This window comes from Triturus cristatus, chromosome 11, assembly GCF_964204655.1.
Source record: "Triturus cristatus chromosome 11, aTriCri1.1, whole genome shotgun sequence".
Classification (NCBI taxonomy): Eukaryota; Metazoa; Chordata; class Amphibia; order Caudata; family Salamandridae; genus Triturus; species Triturus cristatus.
The window spans coordinates 20,916,376-20,927,930 of record NC_140594.1 but is presented as its reverse complement, the minus strand read 5'-3'; positions in this window follow the sequence as shown (position 1 = coordinate 20,927,930).

Genomic DNA, 11,555 nt, shown 5'->3' with positions numbered 1-11,555 from the left:
TCTTTTTAGGGGGGATAATCGTCTTTAACTTAGTCACAATAGCAGCAGGGAGATCTAAAATATTCTGGGGTGGTTTCTGTGCGGGCTTCCGTTCCCTATCCTCATCCTCAAGGTCAGACCACCGGGCCTTGAAGGCAACCGCATCATCTACCTTTCGGACAGAGCGCCACGTATCCGGCGGTAGGATAAGGCCAAAGAACAGGTCTATATCCGCTAAGGTCATAATGCAAGAATTCAAGGCCCCCTCGACTTCTTCATAGAAGGCCGCTGGATTCTTGCGGGGGTCAGGCAATGCATTCTTTAACGCCATAACATCGGCCCTATGCCATGGAGTATAAACCCAATTATATACGAAATATCCCCTTGCATCGGCGGAGTTAATATCCGAGCTAGTCCCTGCTCCCTTAGGAGGAACATACAAAGGCGCCGCCTCTCGCATTGGTTTAGCATGCACTATGTCATCCTTATCTGACTGGGAGGCGGATGGGTGGCCCCCTGCTGCAGACGAATCCGACTGCTTCTCCTCCTCCGTTTGTTGGCGTGCTTTCTCTCTAAGGGCCAGCACCTCGTCCCGCAAAGCGAACAGCCGCCGAGCCGCCTCAGGAGCCTTAGGGGGAGAAAAAACACCATTACGTAATGCTCCGGCATCCGAAGACACTTCGTCAGGCTCAAGGACACTAGAATATTTTCGGAAAGCAGCAATTACTTCATCCGCGAAATGAGACAGAAAATACACCCTCTCTCTATCTTGCCACGACCCCCAAGTATGAAACAACTCCTCCTTAGACATCTTGCCCTTAAGTGCACGGAGGGAAAGTTTCCGAAGCTCAGCCATATGCTCGGCCGATAACATGGACCGTGTGTCTACCTTACCCGAAGCCGGGCCAGAATCTTGCGGCCGCGGAGCGGATGCGCCAACATAAGGGGGCGGAGAGCGATCTAGTAAATAAAAATCATCATCAGGATTATTAAGGACAGGATAAAGTGGCTGACGAACAACATATTGACCCGAGACCTGTAGCCTACGCTCTTTCTCTTGTCTGTCCGTTTGCTCTTTGTCCTCCCGACGCTTCGCTTCCTGCTCTCGCACATGATCATTCTTCCGTTGCTCTTTATCAAACAGCGCTTTCTCACGTTTCTCTCGCTCACGCACCTCCTTCACCCACAACCGCACACATTCAAACATATCCTGACGAGCACGTCGCTTACACATACACTGTTCCACATACTCAATCTTACGTATATCAAACGATCCATACAAAGGCCATCGCAACTCAGGATCCTTCTTCGTGTATTTCCTCCATAGTGTGCTGTACATTATGGAAGAAAGACCATGCTTCACATACATATCCCTATTAGGAGTCCCCTCTGGGGGAGCTGGAGCAGATTCCTCGAGGTCCAACCGGTTACCAAAACAGCAGCACCACTTACGGAGTGCGCTAAAAGCAGGCATGCTAGGAATAATGCAAAATATGCAATATTATAAGGAAAAATGGCACTTAATCGTTGCGCCGTTCAAAGTTTACACAGCTCCGGAGAAATCTCTCCACATAACCTGCCTATATGTGTTGCAACGCATATATTTTCACAAAGACAAATTCAAAATATGACTAGTCATCATCAATCAAACTCAAATAGCCAACCCAGGCTTCAAAAACTCGGAGCAAGTACCGTACAACGGTTCTTACCAATCAAGAGTCCAGGTTCCAACTGCCAAGCTCCACAATCGCCCAAACGGCTCTCACGGCAGGACCGACAGAAGAGGTCTCAGTCGATGACCGGCGCCACCCAGACGGTCAGCTCGGAAGGGAAGGAAGAAAAAACCTCGGGATGCCAGGGCTAAGACGCCGCTGGCAGTGATCACGTCCCCGGCCAAACTCCTCACCTTCATCGCGACCAGTCCTTCGAGCATCCGAGTCGCCGATGAGCCCCACGTGACGGGCGCCAATTGATGAATACAGGCCCCAGCTAGGCCCGCAGGACACAAGGGTTCGCTCTCCTGTAACGGAATCTATAAGGAAGTTGGCACGGAAACTGCAAAGTACAAAAACAGCATTTATTAACCCTTAAGGGTGGTCCTACAATCCACACAACACTCTTCAGTATTGCATGGAGTAGCACAAAGAACATTCGTACACAGTCCCCTTTTATACACAACAGAGGGGCTCATAAGTGGGTGGATACAACATGAGGCCGAAGAACATTACCATTTATGGTCATTCTCAATACTGAATCAATACATGGGCGGAGCCAACACACTCCTTGAGCCCGCGAAAACACATGGTCAAGCAAGGCTAATTATAACAGATGTGGTCAAGTCTGGGCATGCGCCAGATGGACAGGAGAGAGCTATTTATAAACTGTTACTAGGCAGATTACAAGAGCAACTAACACAGAGGTCGGACTCTCCTCGTGGTGAACACATGGCAGCATGTCAATACAAAATGGAGTCCGGACTTCGGTCAACATAACGAAGAAAAACATGATCTAAAGGGAAAGCATTGATGTCTTTAGTAAATGCTTAATCACATTCTGTTTCAATTTACAACACCTATGTGGCTCCCTTCATCCCTGGTGCAGCTCCTCTACCTCTCCCTCCATCCCTGGTGCAGCTCCTGTGCGACTCCCTTCATCCCTGGTGCAGTACCTCTGCTGCTCCCTCCATCCCTGGTGCAGCTCCTGTGTGGCTCCTTCCATCCCTAGTGCAGCTCCTCTGCAGCTGCCTCCATCCCTGGTGCTGCTCCCTCCACCTTGGTGCCGCTCCCTCCACCCTGGTGCAGCCGCTGTGTGACTCCCTCCACCTTGGTGTAGCTCCTGTGTGGCTCCCTTCATGCCTGGTGCAGCTCCTCTGCAGCTCCCTCCATCCCTGGTGCAGCTCCCTCCATCCCTGGTGCAGTTCTTTTGTGGCTCTCTCCATCCCTGGTGCAGTGCTCTCCATCCCTGGGGCAGCTCCTGTGTGGCTTCCTCCATCGCTGGTGCAGCTCCTGTGTGGCTCCCTCAATCCCCAGTCAGCTCCTGCGTGACTCCTTCCATCTCTGGTGCAGCTCCTCTGTGACTCCTTCCATCCCCGATGTATACATTCGTACACAGTCCCCTTTTATACACAACAGAGGGGCTCATAAGTGGGTGGATACAACATGAGGCCGAAGAACATTACCATTTATGGTCATTCTCAATACTGAATCAATACATGGGCGGAGCCAACACACTCCTTGAGCCCGCGAAAACACATGGTCAAGCAAGGCTAATTATAACAGATGTGGTCAAGTCTGGGCATGCGCCAGATGGACAGGAGAGAGCTATTTATAAACTGTTACTAGGCAGATTACAAGAGCAACTAACACAGAGGTCGGACTCTCCTCGTGGTGAACACATGGCAGCATGTCAATACAAAATGGAGTCCGGACTTCGGTCAACATAACGAAGAAAAACATGATCTAAAGGGAAAGCATTGATGTCTTTAGTAAATGCTTAATCACATTCTGTTTCAATTTACAACACCTATGTGGCTCCCTTCATCCCTGGTGCAGCTCCTCTACCTCTCCCTCCATCCCTGGTGCAGCTCCTGTGCGACTCCCTTCATCCCTGGTGCAGTACCTCTGCTGCTCCCTCCATCCCTGGTGCAGCTCCTGTGTGGCTCCTTCCATCCCTAGTGCAGCTCCTCTGCAGCTGCCTCCATCCCTGGTGCTGCTCCCTCCACCTTGGTGCCGCTCCCTCCACCCTGGTGCAGCCGCTGTGTGACTCCCTCCACCTTGGTGTAGCTCCTGTGTGGCTCCCTTCATGCCTGGTGCAGCTCCTCTGCAGCTCCCTCCATCCCTGGTGCAGCTCCCTCCATCCCTGGTGCAGTTCTTTTGTGGCTCTCTCCATCCCTGGTGCAGTGCTCTCCATCCCTGGGGCAGCTCCTGTGTGGCTTCCTCCATCGCTGGTGCAGCTCCTGTGTGGCTCCCTCAATCCCCAGTCAGCTCCTGCGTGACTCCTTCCATCTCTGGTGCAGCTCCTCTGTGACTCCTTCCATCCCCGATGCAGCTCCTCTGTGGCTCCCTTCATGCCTGGTGCAGATCCTCTGCAGCTCCCTTCATACCTGGTGCAGCTCCCTCCATCGTACAGCTCCCTCCATCCCTGGTGCAGCTCCAGTGTGGCTCCATCTATCCCTGGTGCAGCTCCTCTGTGGCTCCCTTCATGCCTGGTGCAGCTCCTCTGCAGCTCCCTTCATCCTTGGGGCAGCTCCTCCCATCCCTGGTGCAGCTCCAGTGTGGCTCCCTCCATCCCTGGTGCAGCTCTAGTGTGGCTCCTGCTCATCCCTGGTGCAGCTCCTGTTCATCCCTGGTGCAGCTCCCTCAAACCCTGGTGCAGCTCCTGTGTGGCTCCCACCATCCCTGGTGCAGCTCCATCCATCCCTCGTGTGGCTCCCTCCATCCCTGGTGCAGATGTTTTGTGGCTCTCTCCATCCCTGGTGCAGCGCTCTTCATCCCTGGTGCAGCTCCTGCGTGGCTTCCTCCATCGCTTGTGCAGCTCCTGCGTGGCTCCCTCAATCCCCGGTACAGCTCCTGTGTGGCTCCCTCCTTCCCTGGTTCAGCTCCTGTGCGGCTCCCTCCATCCCTGGTGCAGCTCCTGTGTTGCTTCCTCCATCCCTGGTGCAGCTCCTATGTTGCTTCCTCCATCCCTGGTGCAACTCCTGTGTGGCTCCCTCCATCCCTGGTGCAGCTCCTGTGTGGCTCCCTCCGTCCCTGGTGCAGCTCACTCTATCCCTGTTGCAGCTCCTGTGGGGCCCCCTCCATCCCTGTTGCAGCTCTGTCCATCCCTGTTGCAGCTCTGTCCATCCCTGTTGCAGCTCTTTCCATCCCTGCTGCTGCTCCCTCCATTCTTGGTGCAGCTTCCTCTATCCCCGGTGCAGCTCCTGTGTGGCTCCCTACATCCCTGGTGCAGCTCTCTCCATCCCTGGTGCAGCTCTCTCCATCCCTGGTGCAGCTCCCTCCATCCTTGGTGCAGCTCCTGTGTGTCTCCCTCCAGCCCTGGTGCTGGTCCTGTGTGTCTCCCTCCATCCCTGGTGCAGCTCTCTCCATCCCTGGTGCAGCTCTCTCCATCCTTGGTGCAGCTCCCTCCAGCCTTGGTGCTGCTGCTGTGTGGCTCCCTCTATCCCTGGTGCAGCTCCTGTGTGGCTCCCTCCATCCATGGTGTAGCAACGCCGTCCTTTGGTCAGAACCCGATCGTGGCTGGTGTAGCATGAGCATGCTTTATTGCAGATCCCTAGATCCGAGAACCAAGAAACACCACCAGTCTCCCTGATCCAACAAGCGCTACTAGTCTTGATCCAGCTACCGGCACCAACTTTGATTCTGGATCCCTTTAGGGGATGGATGAGTCCCCATGACTCCATTCCTTTGACCCACTTCCCGTAAGAGGATTCACCTACCAGAGCTGGACCCTAATCTCAAGACAGTTACCAGTGAACATTAAGGCCTAAAATTAACTATACTCGACCATGTTGTCTTGCCCTAAGGCATTGAATGCAACATACACTCAATCAATCAGGGATTTATAGAGCGCGCTACTCACCCATGAGGGTCTCAAGCCTCTGGGGGGGAGAGCAGTTCCGGATCAGTCGAAGTGCCAGGTCTTGAGGTCCTTCCTGAACGTGTGCAGGGTCGGGGAGCATCTGATGTTCACAGGGCGCTCCTTCCAGGTTCTGGCTGCAATGTAGGATAAGGCTCTCCCACATGTTCTGTTTCTGCGGATGCGGGGGACCTCTGCCAGGGCGAGGTCGGCAGATCGGAGGTTCCTCTTGGGTACATGGAAGGATAATCTCTCGTTGAGATATTTGGGTCCGATGTTGAGGGATTTGTAGGCAAGGGTGAGGAGCTTAAAGGAGACCCTCTTTTCGACGGGGAGCCAGTGGAGGTCTCGTAGGTGTTGGGTCATGTGTTCGTGTTCCCAAGGATGAGTCTGGCTGCGGCATTCTGGATGGCTTGAAGCTTGTGTAGAAAGGTTCTGTTGATACCGGCGTATAGGGCATTGCCGTAGTCCAGTCTGCTGTTTGAGTGCGTGTGTGACGGTTCTTCTGCAGTCGGGGGGGGGGGATCCATTTGAAAATCTTGTGGAGGATGCGTAGGCAGTTGAAACTGGTGGTGGCGACGGCGTTGATCTGGCGGTTCATGGAGAGGGAGCAGTCGAGGACAATGCCAAGGTTTCGTGCGTGGTCAGTAGGGGTGGGTGAGTTCCCAAGGGCAGCGGGCCACCAGGTGTTGTCCCAGGCAGAGGTGCAGGATGAGGACCTCGGTCTTCTCAGAGCTTTCTTTCATCCAGGCTGCCACGTTCTTCATTTCTTCCTGAAAACAGCGTCTGGTGTCTTCGGGCTCCTTCGTGAGTGAGAGGATGAGCTGGGTGTCGAGGGGCGCCATGTAGATTTTGAAGTGCGTGGGGCTGAGCGATGATCCTTGGGGTACTCCGCAGTTGATATCGGTGGGTTCGGAGAGGAACAGAGGGAGTCTGATCCTCTGGGTTCGGCTTGAGAGAAAGGATTGGATCCAGTCAAGGGCGGTTCCATGTATCCCCACGTCATGGAGTCTGGCTGTGAGTGTGCAATGTGAAACGGTGTTGAAGGCTGCGGAGAGGTCCAGAAGGATGAGGGCCGCAATGTGTCCTTGGTCATGTAACATGCGGATGTCGTCAGTGGGGGTGAGGAGGGCGGTCTCGGTGCTGTGGTTGCTGCGGAATCCAGACTGGGAGGTGTCCAGGATGGAGTTCTCTTCAATTAAGGCGGTCAGTTGGGCGTTCACGAGTCTCTCGGTGACCTTGGCCGCGAAGGGGAGGAGAGAGATGGGCCGGTAGTTTTTCAGCTCTGTTGGGTCGGCCGTTGGTTTCTTGAGGAGGGGTTTAATCTCCGCCCGCTTCCAGTCATCGGGGAAGATGCCGGACATGAAGGAGGCGTTGATGGTCCATCCTAGTTGGGATGCGATGGCAGCAGCGGCCCTGTTGAATATGTGCGGTGGACAGGGGTTCGTTGGGGCTCCTGAGTGGGTTTTTTTCATGGTCACTGTAGGACAGTAGGATCTGCTTCTTGTAGTTACCCCCACTTTTTGCTGATGTATCACTGATTTCGACTGAAACTGACTGGGATCCTGCTATCCAGAACCCCAGTCTAGCTGCTTTCTCCTGTAAATTGATTGCATGTACTTTAGGTACACCCCAGATTGGATACTTGGGTACCCTTATCAGTCCATGGTATACCCAGGACATAGGTACCCCAGAGGCCTCCCAGGGGCTGCAGCATGTATTGTGCCACCCCTGAGAGACCATTCAAACTGACACCACAGGTCTGCTACTGCAACGTGTGTAAGGTGGTGCATGCACCCCTGACTTAGATATAGGTTCACCATATCTATTCTATATCACTGCACATATAAACCTATCAGTCACCCCTATAGCAGGCCTTATCAATCATGAAGGCAGGGTGCTGGGTTTTATGTGAGAGGGTGCCCCTGCATGAGCAAATCCCCTCTGCAGCCTTCGGAACCTATTTTTCGGGGCGGTTTGTGATGCAGCCAACCATATATATTTAAGTGCATTATAACCTTGCGGTAAATGCTAACTTTAAAACGGCTGCTTAGAATCATGTCATGTTTGGAGTCAAACACCTTGGAATCATACCTCCACACCAGTAACTGGTGTGGGAGGTATGATTCCTCCCTTCTAGAACCACTACTGTGGGTCACCGGTCTACTCGGTACCAGCTTTCTCGACCTGGGCATCACAAAATGGATGCTGCAGAATGGACAGAATGCAGAACAATGTCATACATTCATCCCAGTATAGAGATCTGGGTCTAAATCCATAGTTGTTTTGCTCACCATGCCGTTCCAGTTTGAACCCAGCCATATGCAAATCAGTCTTGACCCTGTGCCTCATGGGAACAGTCCAGCCCGAACTTGCCAAGCCAGGTCCTCCCTGGACTAGAAACAAGCATCCTAGGACCGGTTTCGGGGTTTCACCCCTCTTCAGCCAGAATAGCTTGATTCCAGTGGCATGGAGAGCAAGGGACCCACTTCTGGGCATACCCTTCCCACTCGGGGTGACAAATGCAAAAACAACAGTTGATGGACAGAATGCAGAAAAATGTCATACATTCACCCCAGTAGAGAGATCTGGGCCTAAATCCATCGTTTTTTTTAGCTCACCATGCCGTTCCAGTTTGAACCCAGCCATATGCATATCTCTGTGCCTCATGGCAACAGTCCAGCCTGAACTACAAAGCCAGGTCCTCCCTGGACTGGAAACAAGCATCCTAGAACCGGTTTTGAGGTTTCACCCGTCTTCAGCCAGGATAGCTTGATTCCAGTGGCATGGAGAGCACCGGACCCACGTCTGGGCATTCCCTTCTCACTCGGGGTGACAAATGCAAAAACAACAGTTGATGGACAGAATGCAGAAAAATGTCATACATTCACCCCAGTAGAGAGATCTGGGCCTAAATCCACCGTTTTTTTTAGCTCACCATGCCGTTCCAGTTTGAACCCAGCCATATGCAAATCTCTGTGCCTCATGGCAACAGTCCAGCCGGAACTACAAAGCCAGGTCCTCCCTGAACTGGAAACAAGCATCCTAGGACCGGTTTTGAGGTTTCACCCGTCTTCAGCCAGGATAGCTTGATTCCAGTGGCATGGAGAGCACCTGACCCACGTCTGGGCATACCCTTCTCACTCGGGGTGACAAATGCAAAAACAACAGTTGATGGACTGAATGCAGAACAATGTCATACATTCACCCCAGTACAGAGATCTGGGCCTAAATACATCCTTTGCCCATACCTCATCCACCGTTCCCATCTGCGTTCACCATGTCAGTGCTATCCTGCGCCTGACCAATGCGAGGGCCAAATCTAAAAATCGGGTGCCCACACTGCAAGCTTTGGGTCTAGAAAAGCTTCCCAGGTGACACGTTTCCATCGTGCAAGGTACTGTACGTCCAACAGCTGCATGGAGGCGAAGCAGAACTGCATTCCAATAAACCTGAAGGGAGGGGAATCCCGTGTCATGTGACGGAAATCTGCGTCATGAGACCGACACAACGGGCACTTGCGGGCATCCCCTCCGTCGATAATACTCAACCCTGGTCATATGTAAGAGAATGAATTGTATGCATTTCAACCTCATGTTGCCAGAAATGCATTTGGTGCCGGGTCGGATTGGAAAAATGGGCACTCGGGCAATGGCCGGGGGGGGCGGTATTCGAGTTCCAGCTGTCGACTGCCTTTTTGGGCAGCCTAGGGAGCGATTTGGGCGGTGTCTGTGTTATTCAGATGCCGCCAGTGGCCAGGCACCCTGAGTATCCTTTTTAGAAGCAGATGAGTGCCCATTACCTCCCTTTTATCAATGGGCAGAGGTGTCACTCCCTTTCTCGGCCCATTAATGTATGCATATTGAGCGGGGGCCTGAGCAGAAGTGGCCTGACTGTGCATTTTTTTAAAGTCTAATTAAAGTTAAGAAAACATGTCTCTGTCAGAGTCCCCCTCCCCCTCCCCCACCCTTCTTTTTATAAAACTTCGCTGAAGTAGTGTTTTGAGGAAAGGCAATATGCAAATGTGGGCCATTTTTGTTTTAGCGTGCCTGGACCGATTTTGAATCCCAATCCAACCCTGGTTTGGGGTAACCTAACATTCTATCCCATTCCCTCTCTGGAGTGACAGTGCCCAGGGCGTCCTCCCATCGGTTCCTAAGAGTCACCAGTGGTTTCTGTCCCATGTCATCCAGCGCCTTGTACAACCAGGTCACCGGATGCTGTGCTGAGCCAATGGAGAGCCGCGGCTGCAGCATGGATGCTGTGGCGGCACCTCTCTTCCCAGGTTCATCTTGAACACAACCACACCAATGCCCCATAAACGAGGAACTGGCCATTGGGTAGGACATGATGGTCACAGAGCTCCTCCATCGGGATAACGGCACCCAGTTTAAAACAGTCCCCCACCAGTGTCACTCTGGCCGAAGCTGGGCCGCCGTGAACTATCAAACTGGGGTCCCATGGGGCAGCCCCACCTGCGGCCGAGTCGAAACCTGAACCATGGTTAGAAATGTTCTCAAGGGGACAACTCGTCAGCTTTGGAAGATGTGGTAATCAAGGGGGGAGGGAATAAGAAGCTGTGATCCATTCGGCTTCCAATGGTTAGTTCAGAAAATCAAGGGGGGAAATGGATCACTTGTCCTGTGAAATCAGGGTCTTGGTAGTATTGGAACCATATAAAAACCCTCATAAATGTACACAGGCAACTGGCGGTATATCTTGATTCTCCGCTTTGGTGTACCGTTACAGCATCATCATAGGGTTTTAGATAGTATATATGCTGTCCTCCACCTGGAGGTAGACCAACTGATTTGCCAGTAGTGTCCAGAGATTAAAAGAGGGCGTGAATGTGCTCAAGTGCAGTGAAATTTAAAATTCCCTACATCACCGGGTGACAAAGAACTTTTTTCAGAAAGACGGTAATGTGAGAAATTGAAACATAAAAAATGGTGCGTGTGTAGACCCAGTTACCAGTCTACTGCACTAATAGGTCGTAAGTCAACATGTTTCAGCCTTCTCATATCTTATCGAGGCTTTCGTCAGGACCAATTGTGTTTAGGTGCTCGCTGTGGCTCCTAGTAAAGCGGTAACTTACCATTTATGTTTATCTGGAGTCAGATCTATTGTATCTGAAACTGCAAACAAGAAATTAACATTATCATAGTTCTTGAATGTATACCCGATTCAATCAACTAGGTCACTGTTGTGCGCCATGTTGGAACTCGTAGATACTGTTACAGTTACTGAATGGTTTGACTATCTTGGGTCAAAATCTCAACTATAAGATGAAGATGTCGAGCAGGTTCACAGGAGGATGGCATGCTGGGCGGTGAAAAACTATACAAAGGAAAAGTTTCAACTGAACTCTGCTATGGCCAGTCTTAATAGGTGTGCTCAAAAAAGATAGGGGTTACTAAAGCTGATGTCCAATTTGTTGCAGTGCTTGTTATATTTAGAATCATACAACATCAAAACCCTGCGTAGTGTTTGTAGAAGTGCAAGGGTTAACGAATCATAACACGTCCAAGTGTGGCAGGGCTGTATGTGAGTGATTTTGAACAAAAATACATACAAAATCAAGGTAATCCCTTCTTGACACGGATACGATTCTGGCGACGTTATATAGATGACATCATCATGATATGGGAGGATACCCAGGAAGCCCTATTGGAATTCCTAACATGGATAAACAGTAGAGATGAATGCTTGAAGTTCACATGTACATCGGACAAGACACAACTAGACTTTCTAGACATCACAATTTACGTTGCGAATGGCACTCTCCAGACTAAGACTTTTTATAAGCCTACAGCGAGAAACAGCATACTGTCCTATAACAGTTTTCAACCCCGTCCTCTGAGAGATAACTTACCATACAGCCAGTTCTTACGCATAAGACGTAACCGCAGCACTCTCAAGGACTAGAAAGACCAATCCCAAGAACTGGAGGATAAACTAGAGAAGAGAAACTACCCAGTTAAAATCATCAGAAAATGTCAAAA